Raw genomic sequence first — 20084 nt, 5'->3', positions numbered from 1 at the left:
CATGGAAATAATTTTGTATTATTATATTTTTAACGTTTTTACAATATAGAACGGACCATATGCTGAAAACACTGTTTTGTTCCAAATTGTTCTATGACAAATTGACCACAACTTATTAAAACTATGTTATCACTCTGCAATAAAGGACAACAATGTCTTCAACATTTATTTTCCTATAGGTTGTTATATTTAATTAAAAAAATACTGGTTTCTCTTGCTGACACAAAACAGTTACACAACCTGACCATGTTGCTTCTACAGTCAAAGGTTATTTTTGGCTGAAGAAATTGGCACTGAACACCAAGAATATCAATTGAACGTTTTATTATTATTTTGAGGAATTAGAAAGAATGAGATGTATTATAAAAACATCTCATAACAAGAAATGGATTAATCATGTTTTCTATAGTGAACTGAAACATCTGACAATAACAAATCTGTTAAACAAATATTTTCCAAAATTGAGTGTGAGTGAGTGTGTGTGTTGTTGTTTCCAATTACTCCTATGTCTATTGAAACTCAATTTACCTGCTGTGTCCAGTCTCCGTTTTCAGTTATGCAAAAGGAAGTACAATCAGAGGATTTAGGCTTGGGTACTTTTTTAATTTATGCTTGAAATCCAGTATATCCTCCGTCAAAATTGAATATTTCCATCTTGCCATTATCTACACTGCTCATCCTTTTGAGGGGCGTGAAGGGAGCTAGAGGCAGTCCCAGGTCACTTTGGGCCAGAGGTGGAGGACACCCTGTTCAAGTTGCGAGTGTATCTCAGGGCCAACATACAGAAACAGACCACCAGTCAATTTAGAGTCTAACTCACATCTGCATGTCATTGGACTGTGGGAAGAAGCTTTGAGAAAACCACTGGTCTCTATATCTCTCTTTATATCTCTATCCTTGTATATATATATAAACATGTGTGTGTGTGTGTGTGTGTGTGTGTGAGAGAAAGAGTCCTTGTAAAATACATTCATGCTGCTCTGTTACCGAATCCTCAGTTAAGCCCAGTCACTCCTTCTCTTTCTCTCTTAGTACCTTTGGTTTATACATCAGTCCAGTACACACACACACACCCACGCCCACACACACACACACACAACATTTATGCTTGTGAGAGTGAGACAGAAAGAGAGAGCTCATGTGTGAGGCTGAGCGGGGTAGTTGCTGTGCTATGAATACATATGCGGTCGGGAAATCGGGGAGATCAGGGCAAAAGAATGCAGAGAGAGAAGAGAGGGTGAGAGGCAGAGAGGGAGAGCGAGAAGAGAGGGAAGAGACAGGGGAGACAGAGAGGGAAGAGACAGGAGAGAGGGAAAGAGAAGAGAAGGAGAGGGAGAGGAGAAGTTGACAGAAGAGAGAGAGAGAGCGAGAGGGAGTGCCCCACGCCATCTCTCTCTCTCTCTGTCCTTCTCTCTCTCTCTCCACTCAGAGTCCCTCCTTCCAAGTATTTCCTCCTCTTATGATTCTCAACATTTCTATCTCTCTCACCCTCCATCTGTGTAAGCCAATCACATTCTTCACTCTGCTCCCTGTGCCCCCCCCCCCGTGACTCCGCCCCCTCTCGAGCAGCGAGAGAGCTTGAGAGCTACAGGGGCGCAGGAGAGAGAGGAAGGGAGCGGGGCGGCGGTGAGTGAGAGTCAGAAGGAGGCAGAGGGGCTCAGACAGAGGGAGAGACTGGTGCACTTTCCTAAACTGACGTAGAGGAGGTAAAGAAAGGAGCGACGACATTAACATTTCCCTTCTCCTCTCGTCACCTGGAGGCGCAGTGGCTGCACGAGAAGAAGTGAGAGACAGGAGCGAGGCAGAAAAAAGAGACGTCAGGACACGCGGCGTGTGCTTTGTGAAGCTTTCCAGAGGAGGAAGGAGCGAGGGGAGGCAGAGAGGAGGTGTGATGTTATTTCCCCTCAGCAGCGGGGAGACTGCGTGTTCATGCTGCCTGGAGGGAGCCTGTTTGCTTTTGGGGAACATTAACTCTTTCCATTCAGGCGAAACTGGAGTACTCACACAGACAAGGTAGACCACTGAAGCCAGTTCTTTTGTTTTACCTTCCATCTAGTGTGTGTGTGTGTGTGTGTGTGTGTGTGTGTGTGTGTGTGTGTGTGTGTGTGTGTGTGTGTGTGTGTGTGTGTGTGTGTGTGTGTGTGTGTGTGTGTGTGTGTGTGTGTGTGTGTGTGTGTGTGTGTGTGTGTGTGTGTGTGTGTGTGTGTGTGTGTGTGTGTGTGTGTGTGTGTGTGTGTGTGTGTGTGTGTGTGCCTCTTATTGTTCGAATTGGCTGACTAATCGAAAACTCATTGACAAAACAAAATACGCGCGGGTGTGTTGGCCTCATGGTTTGTTTGATTTGTTGATTAAGTGGCAGGAAAGAGAGGGAGAAGACGAATGTGGTAGAATTGCCATTTGTCTTCCTGTATAATCTTTCGTTTTTCTTTTCTATTTCCTCTTCTCACCTGTTTCCCTCTGAGTCTCTCGCCCGTGCTCTCACTGTCCAAACCGGAGACTTCAAAGATAAATCCAGCGGATAGTTGGCGAGTAAGCCGACAGTCCTTTGGTGCAGGCAGCTCTTCTGTTTTCCTTTCTTTCCTTTCCAGTCACTTTCCAGTCCAGCTCGAGCAGTCCAGCTCACTCACACATCAGCTCATCCTAAGTCACTGTCACACTCTTCTCCAGTAAGTAGTCCTTGCTGCCAGCCAATTAGGGACTACTGCCTTTGTTTCCTTGCTGCAGTCCTCTTAAGTACACCAAATATTCCTGTGCTCAATCATACATAGGGAGCATTAGCTTCAAGGCTGCTTTAGATTTCGAGGCCATTATGTGCGGGCAATATTTACAAAGAGGGGATTGGGAGTATTGGCATAATTAGAGCAGCTATCAATGTGGAGGACAAAATGAGAAACAAACTGTTGTCGGTCCTACATGTGTTTACACCAGCATGTTTTCTGGAGGTTCTTTTCAACCAGATAAAATAAACTTTGAAGTGTCACTCTGAACAAGAAGCAGCTGGCCTTTGAATTAATTTAAGTTTTAAAAATGTGTTTATTTGTTCCTGTTTGATGAAGGGTGCCTTGGATTTCTACTTTAAACATTCAAAATGTGAAAGGATACACCAAGTCGACTTGGAAACGATCACACTTAATATTAATATACTTCACAGCTGCCCTTGTGTAGCACACCTCGGGCTCGGTTCCTAGTTTGTGATCGATCAGTGTGTCAGGCTTTCAGCAGTCCTCAGTCCATTGCTTTTTGTTTTGATGACATCAGGTCATGTTCGTACATGAAAAGGTCACATGGTGATATTGTATTGGTTTTTTTCGGTCTTAAATATATATGTTACATATTTTAGCACTCGTGAAGTTTGGATTTTATCTCGAATGTAGAGAGTATAGGTGCTATTTGTTTTATTTGATTCAAAAATACTGTCCTTACAAGAAGTAAGTCTTGGTTCTAAAGTGTAATTAAATTCTGAATAGAAGGAGGAAATAGGTTCATTCGTGCTGTCTTTCACCCTGACAGAGGTGAACAAAATGTATTTAACCAACGAGGTGAAACTTGAGAAAACATCCGCAGTGTTTTGGCTTTCAGGCTTTTTATCGTGTCTGCTTCTAGCAATTTTTGCTTTGAATCGCTGTTGGGGGTGTGTGTGTGTGTGCGTGTAGGGGGGGGGGGGGGGTTACAGTGGCTGGACTTAGTGCTGCTGCTCAGATACACAGAAAGAGAGGATTTTGCTTTTTGCCTAATCATTTCCAGACATGGAGATTTGCATTCCATAGCTTTCCCCTGTGCTGTGCGCGTGTGTGCCTGTGCGCGCATGTTCGTGTGTTTGTGTCTTTTCTCTTTCCTTTCTTTTCCCTGTGTTCTCCTCTGAAGTTTAACATTTTCAATTTGAAACATCAATTTTGAGATGCTCGTAAGAACGTGTGTGAATAATGAAGCGAAAAGGAAGTCTGTGATGGATTGAACGAATTAAAATGTCACTGTGGGAGGAAACCTGCTTAAAAACGACTTTGAATGGACACATCATAAAGAAAGGAGGCCAGGGAAAGTGGTAGAGAGTACATGTGTAACTAATTAAGATTCCAGTGGGTCCATTAGGAAAGAAACACCACAGCATTAATATTAGTATGTCACAGTTGAATGGAAGTATGAAAAATGGTTGGTCATCTGATTCATATTACTTATTAGCAGCAACTATTTTTTCATTCAATTATTATTTACACAGTATGATTTTGATTAGTTTTAGAGAGTTTAATAAGTAGAGCGTAGGTCTATGTAAACATATAATTTTTCTATTTTTATTATTAAGTGAATTAATTTAAATAGAATTTATTAATATTACAACATTTTTTATAAGATATAATAACATAATAAAATCATCTTAAAGACTGGCCATTGAAGTCCCTGACAAGCATCAGCCTTTGAAAAATTAATTTTCATCGACCACTTGAAGATTCATTATTAGAGTCAAAGCGCTACAATAACATTAACATAGTTACTAATTACTAACTATTTACATTATACATATTATATGTTAAACATATATATAACACATGTTATATATGTTTTTGAGCATGAATCAAAAGACAGATGCAGATGTTAAGAGGATATTTTACATTAAAAGACAAATATTTGTTGGGTGTTTCAGTTGATGATTTTAAATGTGTGCATGTCTGCCCCATATAATTAACTGATGTTGAAGTTCCTGGATATAAAAGATTTGTTTCCTTCTTGTTCCCACATGGGCTTTTTTCTGGTTTTCTGGAATATTTGTTAATTCAGAGGACTGGGATTTTATCACTGGACCGATCACTTTGAGGGACTGAGCTCACTGCACAGAGAGATATTACATGGTGTTTGGACAAAGAAGAAAATACCAAGAAGAGTTGGAAAAATGAGTCAAGAAAAGCACATGTTTTCACCAATATGATTATGGAGCACCCTCCTTGTTGTGATGCACATGCCATTATAAGCTGTTTTGACACACATACAAATGTGTGATTATATCAATTTTATATTCAAAGCCTGAAGAAAAAAGTATCACAAAGGGATTACAATATAATACTCCTTTCTATTATAAGCTCTCTATTTCTGACGGTTAAATATTACTTTTTATTATGCTGTTAAAACATAAAAGCTTCCATGAATGACAATCAAAATCCATATTTTCAAACAAATCTTACTGTGCCGCTTGCAAATTCCAAATGGAATCTGTTTTTACTTTAAGCAGCAGTAGTAGTATCAGTATCATTCAACGAATCCTCCTTATTTAAAAATACATTGCAGGATGAATATTTAATAATTTTAAAGCTACAATAAATTATCAAACTGCTTCCTGTAAAACATGCAACCTGCATTTATAGAGATTTTCTATTTATTGTTGTGCCAATTACCTAAGCATTATTTCTCAAGGGAAAATCTATTTGGAAATTTCTTATCAAAGTAGAAATTAGACATACAATGTGCAGCAATTTAAACAATTAAGGGTTTTGCCGTGTACAGCTTTTCAGGTTGCTTTGAGAATTTTTTGATTTTGTTTTTTATCTTTTCCAATGTTATTTAATTGCACAGCACTAAAGTCAACTTTCTCTGCGTTTTTTTATTTTATTGATTTAAAACATGATAATTGAAACCATCCGTTTATTACTTTATCAGTAGAAATTTAATATTTATGATGGGATTTTTCTAGATGTATGTTTTTAGAAGGACAACACTGTGAGCACTAGCGTCTGTGTAAATGTTACTCTGTAGACTCAAGGTCACATTGTTTCTGATATTTTTGTTACCAATGAAACATTATATCACCTGTTCGATCCCACTATTAATGCAATTGATAGAAACACACACAGACACACGCATGCACACTAATATATGGCCATCTATGTTATTAACAGATATATAGACATTCAGTAAGTGATCAAGCCTGTCTTTACATTGTTTACATACGTTGCTGAGGGTAAAGGGCAGAGGGTGTCACACCTGTTTAAAGCCCTCTGAGACTAATTGCTGATTTTTGAATATGGGCTATACAAATAACATTTGATGGATTGATTTAAAGATCACACGCAATGTTTATTTCTGTCCTAGGTTTAAGAAAACAAGCTACCGATGTCATTTACTGTGCGACTGTGTAGGTACATTTTGTATAAATATATATCTATATCCATCTATGTCTTGTATATACACAAATATATAGATAGATAAAATACAGGTATCTCACATCTGTCACCTTCCACAAATAGATCGCTATCCCTTAGCAACAATACCTCTGACAATCTATTTTGAGAAATACATCCTGTCTGTGTTATAGGGTTCTGCTTTTGTGTGTGTGTGATCATGCTTCAAAGCTAGATGATGAAATACAGCAAAATGACATGACTTTGAAACAGAAGTAAAGGAATGAATGCAGTGTGTGTGTGCGTTTGTGTCTGTGTGTTTGCAAACTGGTATACATTTCCTTATTACATGCTTACATTACATTACACACGCTAGGGCTGTCACTTTTCCTAAAATGAACGATTGGATGTTTCATATGATGCAATAACTATATTAAGATATTGTGATATATGTCATGATTCTGTGCTCAGTACAGTATTGCTAAGTTACATCCTTCATTCACATAGTAAAATAACACCTCTGGTTTACCTACTTAAGTGAGGTCAAGAGGGCATGTAGAAGGTCAAGCTGAGCGGGAGTGCCCTCTGCTGGATCATGAGGCAAACTACTTCAGAAGTTCTGATGCGCTGGCACATTATAGAATAGGTACAAATCGGAATATTTTTCTAATGTCCGAATGAATGTTTGAATTGCAAATAAAAACAGCCCTCAACAGACACGAAAAATTATGAAAATGTAATCATTGTGGCAAATTTAAAAAAATATAAACAGAAAATAATTTTAAAACACTGTAGAAAGTGTGCATCAACATTTTTTGCGAGGGGGTGGAGAAAGCAGAGAGCTGAAATATTCAGAACGGTAAAATCAAGAGCCAAAGAAAGAAGTCCATATAGTTCCAAAACCCAACCCCTCTCTCCTCTTCATCGTGTTTTATCAAAACCATTATTCTCCCTCTCTCTTTCTCTCATTTTAAACAAGCTTTATTGGCAATACAGTACAGAATATTTACAGTCACTAATAATGAGGAATACATGTAAAATCGTTTTCAAATATCCACCATTGTCTCTCATCTCATCTCATCTCATTTTCATCCGCTTATCCGGGGTCGGGTCGCGGGGGGAGCAGCTCAAGCAGGGGGCCCCAGACTTCCCTTTCCCGGGCCAACACTAATCCCAGTTGCCATTTTCAGTCACAAGCCAAACAGCAATGGCGATGGCCACACAAAAAGTCTGAGCGATGTGGTAGCAAATCACCCAATGCATTGCACTAGAACCCAACCAAGATATTGGTTGGGATAAACTTTAACTCTGACGGGGGGATCCCGAGGCGTTCCCAGGCCAGTGTTGAGATATAATCCATCCACCATTGTTTAAAACATTATAAAATAAAACATTAATAACAGTTATATTTGACTCATGATTCTATAGGACCAGGACATATGAAAGGAATGTATTTAATCTATAGAAAAAAATGGACAGCCGCTTATTTTCCATTTACAGATGTAATCCATCAGAAACAATTGCGGCAGAGCTTGTTCTTCTTGTGCATCATAACAATCAATTTATTAAGCTAATACTACATGTTGAGCTGTCTCACGATACAGGGTAGAAAAGGTGTTTGGCAATGAATTCCAGTGTGACCTCCATAATATTGTACACCACCTTAGATGAAAGCTGACTTTAAGATAATAAAGCACTGATTCAAAGAGCTGCCATCGCTTGATCACTATAACATTCTTGACCTCAAACCATTAACTAGAACTCGATTTTATGGCAAAAATGTGTGGGGTTAGTGTTGGAAAGATTAACGAGATTAGGAGTAAATAAGTAAATATTGAAAAAAGAGGTAACATCACTGAGAAGCATGATGCCAAAAGATACTGAGTGACTTATACAAAACATGCACGCGCAAACACACCAACCCTCTAATCACCTCTAAATACAGCACCACCTTCTGCGGCTCATGTGCTCATGGTTAATTTTCCCATCACATCGTCAGTCTTCATTTCCTACAGCAGCAAGATAAGACCTGAAAGGAACCGGCTAGTGTTACAAGAGTGTGTGTTGGTGTTACTATTTGTATTGTTGGAATGCAGGGATAGGTTTTATATGCTCCACAGAGGGCATCCTTCAAGGAGCCATTACTTTGTGTTTTATGATAAAGCAAAATATATTAAGCAGTTGAAAACTAGTCGCTAATTTGTATCGTTCATGTAAATACATTTTGAATGAATAGTTGGCAGCTACAGCTGTATTTAGCCACAGGATAATGTCAGTGTTAATTATATTATTTTTGCCTGTATGGTGTGTGAGGAGCTGATAATTCCGGGCTCGCAGTTTGAGTATTCTACAGAATACAATGCAGAGCATTGCCTTAAAGATGGACAGGTGTCACCACAGTGTTTACCTATTTTGGATTGGGTTGTGTATACATGGCCGATAACTACCAGACCTAAGCTCTAAAATAGTTGAACAGCACAGGATGGGATTATTCAGTGTGTTATGTGAATATGTCGGGATTTTTGCAGTTATATATATTTGCATATTTAAGTTTTAACTTCCAATTTGCATTTGCAATTTAAAAAAAAAAATCCACCATCATTTTGTCTTTTTTCCCAAGAAAAATGGAACAGGTCTGGCCCCATTGTACCAGAGCCATTTTTTAAGTATTAATTTTGCACTGGTATCAAAAAAATCCAAAACAATACCTAACCTCAGTTGTGAAAACTGTTGGGTATTTTTCTATATCCCTTTCCTGAACTCCAGAGATTGTCCTCATAATGGGGTCTGGACTTTCTATGAAGTTTGCCTTTCACACATGAAGAAAGTGGCGGGGGATTCATCATTCAGAATTTATTTCTTTCTTAACACACGTGAGGAAACGTAGAGTCCAAACAAAACCTAAATCTCAGCACTTTCTGCTGGCGCCTTGGCTTTGCAGCTCTGTTTCTGGTTGTCTCTCTCTTGCAGCTCCACTGCTGCCTGTTAAACCTGAGGATCAGTCAGCTAACAGCTCTTACCTGCGCTGATTGATTCTCTGGTACAGGTGGAGGTGCTCTCCCAGACACCACCATGCCCACATCCTGACGAAATACAAGCGGCCGATTTTATGAATTTAATCAGCTTTTACTCCAATTCATTTAGATAAGCTTTTCAAAAAACATACAGAGACAGGCGCACGATATAAGTTGGCGAAATAAGGCATAAGAATACATAAAAACAAATAAAGATTAAATAACAAATGTAATGACCATAAAAAACTTTAAAATGTAATACAAATTCTTAAAGCTAAAAAGAGGGTAAGGGTTTAAGGCAGATTGCAGGAGGGATACGCAATATAGAGTAGCAGGTAGTGTTACAAAACAAAACAACACCCTGAAGGCAACAAGGAAAACTCACAAGTAAGAACACATTCAGAAGACTGCTTTCCGGAGGATTTATGGCTACAGAAAGAACTTGGATCTCTTTGTTTCACTTTTATGATTATAAAACAGTTTTTGAATTTTGTTTAGGCTGTTTCTGTCGTTTACTGTAAGGCTTTGGAACCAGCTGATGAGAGAGAAACACAGGAGCTTAAAAAAAGGGATAAAAATGACAGCCAATGCAGGGCTGAGAGAGTGGGAAAGATTCTCTGGTGCCCATGTTTCACCATAGCATATCAGATTTAAGGAGATCATAGTACACAGATATTTGTATGACGTCACCATTTCTAACTAGAGCTAAGCAATAAAACTATATAGATGTTATTGCGATATAACTTTTCCTCGATAAAATTTAAGCCACGTCTATAGAACTCATCCCGTCCATATTTTGACGGACAACACAAACAGCAAATGAGAATGAGCATAGTGCGGACATCTTGTTTAACTTACAGAACAGCCATTAGAGCCAATGGAGGCTACCCTTGGATCAGGGCTATTGAGTTACAAATTCAGTTGGGTCCGATTTTCAAACCGAGAAACTTAGCTGGGCCAGATATTTTCATCGGCTAGTAAGCAGCATCTTATGACAAATTTTAAACCAACACAACTGAAAGTATTAGGAAACAAGTTATATTTATTACACATTCACTAGTTTTGGAAACTATATTCCTTTTTTTGGAAATTCAGAAAAATCCAAGACTTACATGGTTATTACCCGTTGAAAAACGTACACATCATTTTGTGGCAGCCTTCATCAGGATATATAAAATTTTCAATGTTACCATTAGATCAGTGCTTTTTAATATTTACAGAAGAAAGAAATGGTTCCCTCTGCCCAGATTTTAAAAGATAAAGATACACATGTAAAATGCATAGAATACAATTTTCATATTTGCAATTAATAGTGGCATAATGATCAATATGGATCTTTCGAGGGCTGATACCAATATAAGTGAGTTAAAGTTTATCCCAACCAATATCTTGGTTGGGTTCTAGTGCAATGCATTGGGTGATTTGCTACCACATCGCTCAGACTTTTTGTGTGGCCATCGCCATTGCTGTTTGGCTTGTGACTGAAAATGGCAACTGGGATTAGTGTTGGTTTGTGTGTGTTCTCTGTTTACTTGATTTTCCACTGCTATACTGGCTCATGCTGTACTGTCTAAATAAATATGAGCATTAATATGAAAAGGTTTCGGAAAACATCAAGTTGATGATGTATATACCTCTCGGTTTGTTGACCATCTTGTAATTCCTCTGTGTTTCTGTTCTTTCGATGAGGTATATGAGAGGGAACAAAACTAAGTACTGAGGTCCCGGTGCAATGAAATAGACCAACTGAATCTAAAAAGTAAGCAGAAGCAGTTCTGATGTATTTACTATTCAAGGTCTGCAGTAATACATTTGTTGATTGGTTGTGAACTTTGACTTTAACAAAATAGATAGACTGAGCAAGCTGTCTGTCAAACTCCAAAGAAACTAGTATTGCACTCAGTAGAGTTCATACCCTCGCCAAGGCCCAAAAGTCCCCTAATGAAACCACATTTTAGTGGTAATCCATCAGAGAGAGAGACATAGACTTAGAGAGAAAGAGACAGAGTGAGAGACCATTGCGTTGGAAACGGATCAGTGACCTAGATTACAGCAAGAAGCCATTCAGGTGCACTGTGTTTGTGCACATCTGTGTGTGTGTGTGTGTGTGTGTGTGTGTGTGTGTGTGTGTGTGTGTGTGTGTGTGTGTGTGTGTGTGTGTGTGTGTGTGTGTGTGTGTGTGTGTGTGTGTGTGTGTGTGTGTGTGTGTGTGTGTGTGTGTGTGTGTGTGTGTGTGTGTGTGTGTGTGTGTGTGTGTGTGTGTGTGATGTGCATGTATTGTAGTCAGCGTATTGGTGCTTCAACTAAAAAACTGTGCAGTGAATGAAATCTGCGTAGAAAATCCTGAAAAGATGTTAGAGAGAGAGAGAGAGAGAGAGAGAGAGAGAGAGAGAGAGAGAGAGAGAGAGAGAGAGAGAGAGAGAGAGAGAGAGAGAGAGAGAGAGAGAGAGAGAGAGAGAGAGAGAGAGAGAGAGAGAGAGAGAGAGAGAGAGAGAGAGAGAGAGAGAGAGAGAGAGAGAGAGAGAGAGAGAGAGAGAGAGAGATTTGATTTTTGAAACCTTTATTTTCAAAATTAAAACACAACTACTGTCAAGGTTTCAACGGATCTGTACAGTTTCAGCACAATACTAAAACCTACCTAGAAAGTAATATTAAAAATTAAAACATCATCAACCACAGAACATACTACATCATTAAAACACCACTGTTTGGTGAAGCCATCCATGTCCTTCATCTCTTTAAAAAACCTAAAATCTACCCACACTCTTGCTTTCAGCAGCGAGATAAAAACAGGAAGAGCTTCTTGTCCTGTCCTGTCCTCCACTCTGTTCTTCCTGCTGCTGTAAACTGACATTTTTGCTTCTCCTACGATCCAATTTAAAAGTTTCCATTTGCACTCATTCGTTTTCCTATACCCTACTCCTAAAATGAAGACACTCTTAGACCATGTCTCACCAAACTGTTTAAAAACCTTTTGTAGTGTATTAAAAAGGAAACAGAGTCTTTCGCAATCATAAAAAGCATGGAACACTGTCTCTTCTTCTCCACAAAACGGGCAATTGTTCATGACTGTTGGGTTGATGATGGATATAAAACTGTTAACCGCAATGGCTCCGTGTAAAATCCTCCACTGCAGGTCCCCAGTCCTCTTTCTTAAAGGCGGTTTGTATAAAACCCTCCACACCGGTTTGTCATTGATGTCCAGATCCAGTCTCCTCCTCCACACCGTGTCAGGCCTCACATCCAGCTTGCTTCTGTTCAAGGTTAAAACACAGCATTCATACATGGCTCTCCCTTTTGCTGTGTACAGGTCCACTTGCTTCCAGTCTGTTTTATTTAAAAAAGGTCCTGAGAGCCCATCCAGATTCGGGTTAAAACCTAGCTCCGGAAAGGGGTCGCTGTTGTCAGGGGTTTCCGCTCCATCAGAATAATCCTTCAGCATTTCGACCTCCTCGTCCGTGAGTCTTTTAATCCATTCGTTTAAAATCCGTTCTGTCTGTCGCCTGGACCTCTGCCCGATGAGGGTCGCCACCGCCGGGATGTTTTTTAGTCCAGGACCCGCTGCATCGACGATAGTCCTCAGGGTCACAGCTCCGGCGATGCACAGCATGCTGGTGAGGCCTGGTGTGGAGCTGCTCTGGACATCCAGCCTGGCTCCGTTGATCAGCGGCTCTTCTAAAAGCCAGTGTAGAGAGTTTGTATGTTCCAGCCTTTTCCATTTAAAAAGACTCCATGTCTTAAAAAGTGACTGATAAAAAGTAGATAATCCATACATGTTAAAAAGCTTAAAATCCATTAAGAACAGTTGCATGTCTAAAACCAGCCCAGTTGTCTCCCTCAGGATGCTGCTTGTCACTCGTCTCCAAACAACATCCTGTGGACCTAAAAGATACTTTTGTAAAAACTGTAATCTAAAAGTGGATATTCTACTCTGAATGTGCACCAACCCTTGCCCCCCTCCTCCTTTGGTAAAAACAACACACACTGGGGCACCCAGTGCAACCTGTCCCAAAAGAAGTCTATTGAAATGGCTTGTAGTTTCATTACTAAGCCTTTCGGTGGTTCCATGCAGGCCAGTCGATGCCACAGAGCAGAAGCCACCAGGTTATTTAAAATCAATGTTCTCCCTCTGTAGGATAATTGTGGCTTCAGCCATTTCCACTTGCTGAGCCTCCCTTGCATTTTCTCAGCCACTCCCTCCCAGTTCTTCTGGACCATGGACTCATTGCCTAAATAAACCCCGAGGTATTTGAGACCGTCTCTCCTCCATGCTAACCCCCCCGGAAGACTTGGTAGACCCCCTTCCCACCTTCCAACTGCCAGCGCCTCACTTTTCCCCCAGTTCACCCTGGCAGCTGACATTGTTTTAAAATCATCGACAATTTTTCCAAGTTCCTGGACGTCTTCCTGATTTCTTACAAAAACGATAATGTCGTCCGCATATGCTGATAAAATGTGACTTTTTTTAAAATCACTTAAAATCAACCCTTCAATATTTGCTCTTATCTTCTTTAGCATAGGTTCAATAGAAAGTGCGTATAACATCCCTGAGAGCGAGCAGCCCTGTCTCACCCCCCTGTATACTTTAAAAGGTGCACTCAGGCCTCCATTGATCTTCAGTACACTCTCAATTTCCTGATACAGAACCTTGATCATAGCTATGAGACAAGGGCTGAGGCCAAACCTCTCCAGAGTCTTCCAGAGGTAAAGGTGCTCAACCCTGTCAAAAGCCTTTTCCTGGTCCAGAGAAATCAGACCAGTTTTTATGCCTAAAGAACTAGAGAAGTCCACAATATCACGAATCAAGGACACGTTGTCCAGGATAGACCTACCAGGCACACAGTAAGTCTGGTCCTGGTGTATCACTTCCTCCATCACCTCCCTCAGACGGTTTGCCAGCGCTTTGGACAGGATCTTATAATCAGTACATAGCAGCGACACCGGACGCCAGTTCTTGATCTCCTGAAGGTCTCCTTTCTTTGGCAGGAGAGTTATCACTGCCCTCCTGCAGCTTATCGGCAGCACCAAGTCTCTAAAACTCTCGTTAAAAACAGTTAAAAGATCTTCCCCCATCTCGCTCCAGAACTCCTTAAAAAACTCGACTGGAATGCCGTCGATGCCCGGGGCCTTCCCCCCCGCCATGCTCTGCAGGGCCGTGTAGAGTTCCTGCATCGACAGGGGGCCGTCCAACCCAGCGTTCACGTCTTGGGGGACTTTGGGCAGCTCTCCACAGAAGGAGTCAAACAGGCCATTGTTCTCAGTGTATTCAGTCTTGTACAGGTCCTTATAAAAACTCACGGCTCTCTTCCGGATATCTTTGCTGTCGCTGAGTTCTTCTCCTTCAGGAGATCGAAGAGTGTGGATGATTCTGCTTTGTCCATTCTTCTTCTCCAGTCCAAAGAAGAATTTAGTCGGTGCATCCATAAGCGCTGCCGTCTGGAACCGTGACCTAACCAGCGCCCCCTGGGCCTTCATGCCAAGTAGGTCTGTAAGAGCAGATTTTTTAGACTTGAGATCTTTAATATGATCTCGATTTCCAGTGGAATCTATTAAATTCAGCACCACCACAATTTCCGACTCTAGATCCTCCATAGATCTGGTTATGTCTCTTGTAACATTGAGGGTATACTGTTGACAGAGCTGCTTTATCTCAACCTTACCACAGTCCCACCACAGCTTTAAAGAAATAAAATCATTCTTTCTTTCTTTAAAACCGCTCCAAAAAAACTTAAAAACATCCTTAAAATGTGCATCACATAAAAGAGACGTGTTAAAATGCCAGTAGGCGCTTCTAGACTTGAGCTTTGAAATAAAAACGTTGCACACAACCAGCGCGTGATCTGTAAAACCAACTGGGAGTATACTGCACTTTCTGAAGATGCTAAAATTGTGTTTAAAACTATAAAACCGGTCCAACCTCGCCATTGAAATGAGACTCCCTCTGCAATGAGTCCAGGTGTACTGCCTCTTACTATCATTCATCCTTCTCCACACATCACACAGCTCATGGGCCTGCAGCAGCTGCCTCAGTGCACTCTGTGAAGCTCTGTGTGGCTCCAGGTGGTTCCAGTCTAAAACATCATCTTCTGTACAATTAAAATCACCTCCTAGAAATAAAAAATCATTAACTTTTACTCTGCTTAATGCCATGTCTAAAACCCTTAAAAAACAGACTGTCAGGTCCTGAGACCGGAGCATACACATTCATAAAAACAAAATAAAACTCCTCGACCTTTGCCCTCACCACCAGGAGTCTGCCCTCCACCACCTCCTCCACTTCTAAAGACTCCGGTGCGAAGCTCCTGGAGAAGATGATGCCCACCCCCCCACTGGTTGTGCTTAGGTGGCTCAGTTCAATTTTATTTGCTGGAACATCAGAGATCTCTTCACAACGTCTTTGGCTCCGTTTACGTTCAAAGAACTGATTTTTAATAGACTCATATTGAAAAATATAAAAAACCCACAAAAAAACAGGACTGATTTGTAATCAGGATGCACTTTATTCATCATCATCATCATCATCATTGTTTTTCTGTTGTCTAATTCTCTGAACAATTTTCTTGAGTCTGTATATCTCCTGGTCAGTGAAACCCCCTCTGCCTTTGCTGCTCATGTGCAGCCGGGCAGAGTTTGAAAACTACTCTGTATCAGAGAAATAAGACTCTGCTGCTCCTCTCCCTCCTTTCTTCACTGTCCCTTTCTTGGCTTTGGAGGTTCCACTGTCGCTCCTGGTTTTTCTTTTAAGACGAGGAACTTTAAGCGCCTCCATGTCAATATCACTTACTTGGCCTATCCCCTGTCCCCTCCTCACTCACCTGACGCTCCTGCTGAACCCCCCCCCCCTGTCCCCTCCTGTTGTTCCTGAGTGTCAGCTGTATTCTATTCACAAGAACTCTTGTACTTTTTAATCACCTAGTCAGGTGATCACCACAATAACATGAGATGGCTCGTGTGTCAGGTGAAGACATTGCTCGGTTATTTAAGTCTTCAATCAACCCTCAACCTTGTCTTTGACAATTACATGCCTCACAAGAGGAGGGAATAGATTGGTGAAAAAGCAACATAAAGATACACATTGTGTCTGAAGTAGCATATTTTATTTCCTAAACAGATGGTAAAGATAATGAACAAGGAACTGAGAAAATGGCAAAAATGTATCACGCTATTAAAATTCTCATACAATGAAGTGATCTGTCCAGCTAACTGGTTTGCCCTACATATACACTACATCTATCTCTCTGAATCCCCAACTTCACTCACGCAGACACACTGCTTCACACCACACACACACACATACACACACACGCACACACACTGAATGTGGACTTCCATGTGAAATGACAGCAGGGTCTGCGTTGGCATTTTAACTGCTGACCCATTTGTCTTGATAAAGCTCATTGACCCACAAATAAAAGCAAGCCTAGCTGCATCACTTAAGAAAAAAAATATTATTAACACTATCAAACTAAAAATGTATGAAAACATACCTGCACTTAGTTTCATATGTAATCATTGAGATAATTTCCCAAGAAAGAAGTTCTATACATAATCAAATAAAGATATACTCACACGGCTACTGTGTGTGTAGTGTGATTGTTGCTAGCTACATGACCCTAGGGTGCTTTGCTTCAAACTCAGACCGTTAAATCGATTTTGACACAAGTAGAATTAGATGGAGACAAATTACAACAATAGAGGCCAGTTATAAAAGGCCCTTTGTGTTCGTCAGTGTTCTGCTTTGTGTGTCCATGCTCTTTTTGGGGGCATACTTGTGTATACATCTTTTGTTGAGCTGATGGTCTATGTAGCTCTGAAGAAGGGTGTGTGTCAGTTTAAACTACAGTATCTACAGCTCTAAGTATCACAGCTCTCATATAGGTGGTCAAGCTGCCTTTTTGTTTTAGAGCGAATACATCCAGTAGTTTTACATCTCATCCTTTGAGGGTCGCAGCGAGCTGGAGTCAATCACAGCTAAACTTGACTGACAAATGCTCACAGATATGGGGAATATGTAGTCATCAATTACTTGGGAGGTAACCTTTCTTTTACCTTTGCAAAAGTGCTTCGTAAAGTCGGTGTGTTGTTGTCAATTTGGATCAGAAGTCGGAGTCAGGTTGATTGTTTATTCCCTATGGAGTTTCCCTGGAGCTGCTGGTCGGTTTATGTCTGACTGACTGACTGACTGACCTGACCATTGAGGGTACTGTCAGTGCCCTGTGCATATTGTATATAGGAACGCTATTGTTATTTAGCGACAGGACTCTTCTTGTTTGTTTACTTTCCTGAGTTGTTTGCTTATGAAGATATGCGGTAACACCCGGAAGAGATTATATAATTTTTTTCTGTATTTGAACTGGATTAAGCTGAACTGTGCTGGGCTTGTAGGGGAGACTGAAACAGACTTTAAAAATGTACGTATTGAACTCTGGATGTTGAGGCTATGGGGAACAAACACACAACCTCTTTCCTATTCTTTGTGAAGTCAAGTCCAACATGTACTTTAGTGTTCTTCTCTTTACTATTCACATTTGGGGTTTAAATAAAACCCAGATATTTGTGAGTGTGAGTGTGCCTGTGCCTGCATGGGCGTTTATCTTTCTATAGTTATGAGGGGCATTTTTGGTTCAAAACCATCATTGTGAGGGTTAGAATTAGGTTAAGGTTAGGATTAGGGGCTGGGAATGCATTGTGTCAGTGTCCTCACAACTGTAGAGAGAAATGTGTGTGTGTGTGTGAGACAGAGAGAGAGGGTCAAAATTTGTTATAATAATTTGGTGTCTAGCATGTTAGACTAATCTGTTACCCTTGAACTCTCCACCTGCACAGAAATAAATCCTCCTCCTGTGTGTGTGTGAGGGTGTGTAAGGGTGAGACTGAGTGACTGCTATAAATCATGTTCCCAGTTCTGTGCTGCAGTACACTGATTACAAAGGGAGAGAGAGAAAATCTGAAAAATAGGGAATGAGCAAAGCCAAACCAGAATCTCTCTAAGGACTGGTCAGAGAGGAGGGGATGGTGAGAAAGTATGGGTGCGAGAAAAGAATATCACTGTAGCTATGAATGGACCCACTCATTTTAATGAACACACACACACACACTCATACAACAGCTACACATCTTAAAGGTAGGAGTGGTGAGTTGTTTCTAGGGCTGCAACTAACGATTATTTTTGTGATCAATAAGTCTGTCGACTATTTTTTCGATTAATCGACTTATCTAACGATTATTTTACATGTCATTTCCCATAGCAAATTAAAATAATGACTCAAAAGTTGGATTTACACTTCAAATGTATTTCAGTAACAAGTTGTGTAAACATGTAAACATCATAATAAATAAACAAAATTGTAAGCAAATATGCTTTTAAAAGAAGAGAGAAAGTGCAAATAAAGTTTTACAAGTATCTATAAACAGCAATCAAGATCAGGATTCTGCTTGTAGGGATCTCAAATCATTCCACAGCCTGCTCAATCCATGCAGCAATGTTGGCTCCAGTGTGTATCTCTTCAAGTGGCATGGTTGTGAGGCCGAAGCTAGTGAGCTCCCAGTCATCACTTATAAAGTGACATGTGATTCGAAGATATGCCTCTGTTGCTACACTGGTCCAAGCATCAGTTGTCAGGGCAATCTTGTTCTCAGTTGCTTTCAGAGCATCTTTAACTCTGACAAGTGTAGCTTCATACTTTTGCTCCATGAGCTTTGTAAAATGAGTTCTGGAAGGTAAGGTGTTACCTGGACCATTTGCTTAAAGCCCTCATCCTCAACCATTGATAGAGGCCTCATGTCAGGGGTGCCTGAGCCTCTCTAGGACAAACTCGTCCACACACCTTTGCTTAGTACTAAAAGAGAAAGGGGGAAAAAAACACAAAGCTTTAATTATCACGTTGTAGGCTATATTGTCATAGTTTTGTATTATGCTCAGTGTTGCCACAGTTTCTTTGAAAAAGTAACTTAGTTACTTTACTGATTACTTGATTTTAAAAGTAACTTAGTTAGATTACAAGTTACTTTATTAGTTACATTCAGCAGCTGGCGACAACACCCCTGCCGCCTCAACATAAAAATGACACCCGGTTTTGCCAACACTCACTTTATCAGAAACAGCCGGAGAGGCCCCCCCGCGCGAACGGAGGGTTCCCCCAGCGGGCGGCGTAGCTGAGGTTATCCGCGAGATGGGATCGACACACGTCCAGAGTCAATGCCGCCGACCACCGTACCCGATCCCCTCCAACCAATCCCCGCCTTCCACACCGCCCCTCGGCCAAAGAAAAGGAAAGCCCCCGCACCAGCGACGCTGTGAGGCGCCGCGGGCGAGGACCCCCCCCCCAAAAAAAAACTTTGAGGCGTGCCACACACCGAACCTCCGGCGGCGTGGAGAGGAAGTCGATGGGGCGACTGCTCCCCCAGCCGCGGCACGTGCCCAGCGGTTTAACCACAAATACCAAAATAGTAACGCACAGTGACTTGGACAAGTAACTTTAATCTGATTACTGGTTTGGAAATAGTAACATAGTTACTAAGTAGCGCGTTACCGGCATCACTGATTATGCTAGAGCAGATCTCTCGTAATTGTGTTGATATGAAATTATTTTTTGAAATTTTAAAGAAAAAACTAGGGCTACGTTGTAGCACTGGCGGGCCCTTTGCACCCGCACGTTGAAGCCTGTTGCGGTCGGTGGAGAGAGCGATCGATGACTAAGCGCATGTCTCTGCGTTGCATCCATTTTGCGCTCTGCGGCAGTAGGTTTGCCAGTAGGTGGCGCCATCACTATTATTACACACAGACATATAGATCTGTTCAAGTAGCCGCTCTGATATAGCGTGAGCAATTTTGTGTCAATTGGACAATTTTACCACAACGTAATTTTCACACTGATTAGTAGGTGGCGCTATGACCCTGAACTAATATTTATATGTGGAGCTGTTCAGATCAGTATTGTGATTATAGGTCAGTAGTTTGGAG

The 20084-nt window shown here is 40.9% G+C and overlaps 1 protein-coding gene across 5 annotated transcripts in view; it reads left to right on the top strand.

Annotated features, from left to right (window-relative positions):
* The first annotated feature begins 1628 nt into the window (after nucleotides 1–1628).
* tenm3 (teneurin transmembrane protein 3) overlaps nucleotides 1629–20084 on the top strand; it is a 198728-nt gene continuing 180272 nt past the window's right edge. For 4 of the 5 annotated variants that reach the window (XM_062387320.1, XM_062387318.1, XM_062387317.1 and 1 more), the window contains exon 1: nucleotides 1629–2013. The gene's annotated coding sequence lies outside the window, so the exon portion shown is untranslated. The remainder of the gene's footprint in view (nucleotides 2014–20084) is intronic. The other variant, XM_062387321.1, reaches the window with a different exon arrangement.

Source organism: Platichthys flesus, chromosome 5 (genome assembly GCF_949316205.1).
Source record: "Platichthys flesus chromosome 5, fPlaFle2.1, whole genome shotgun sequence".
NCBI lineage: Eukaryota > Metazoa > Chordata > Actinopteri > Pleuronectiformes > Pleuronectidae > Platichthys > Platichthys flesus.
This window is presented reverse-complemented; position numbering and strand designations above follow the sequence as displayed.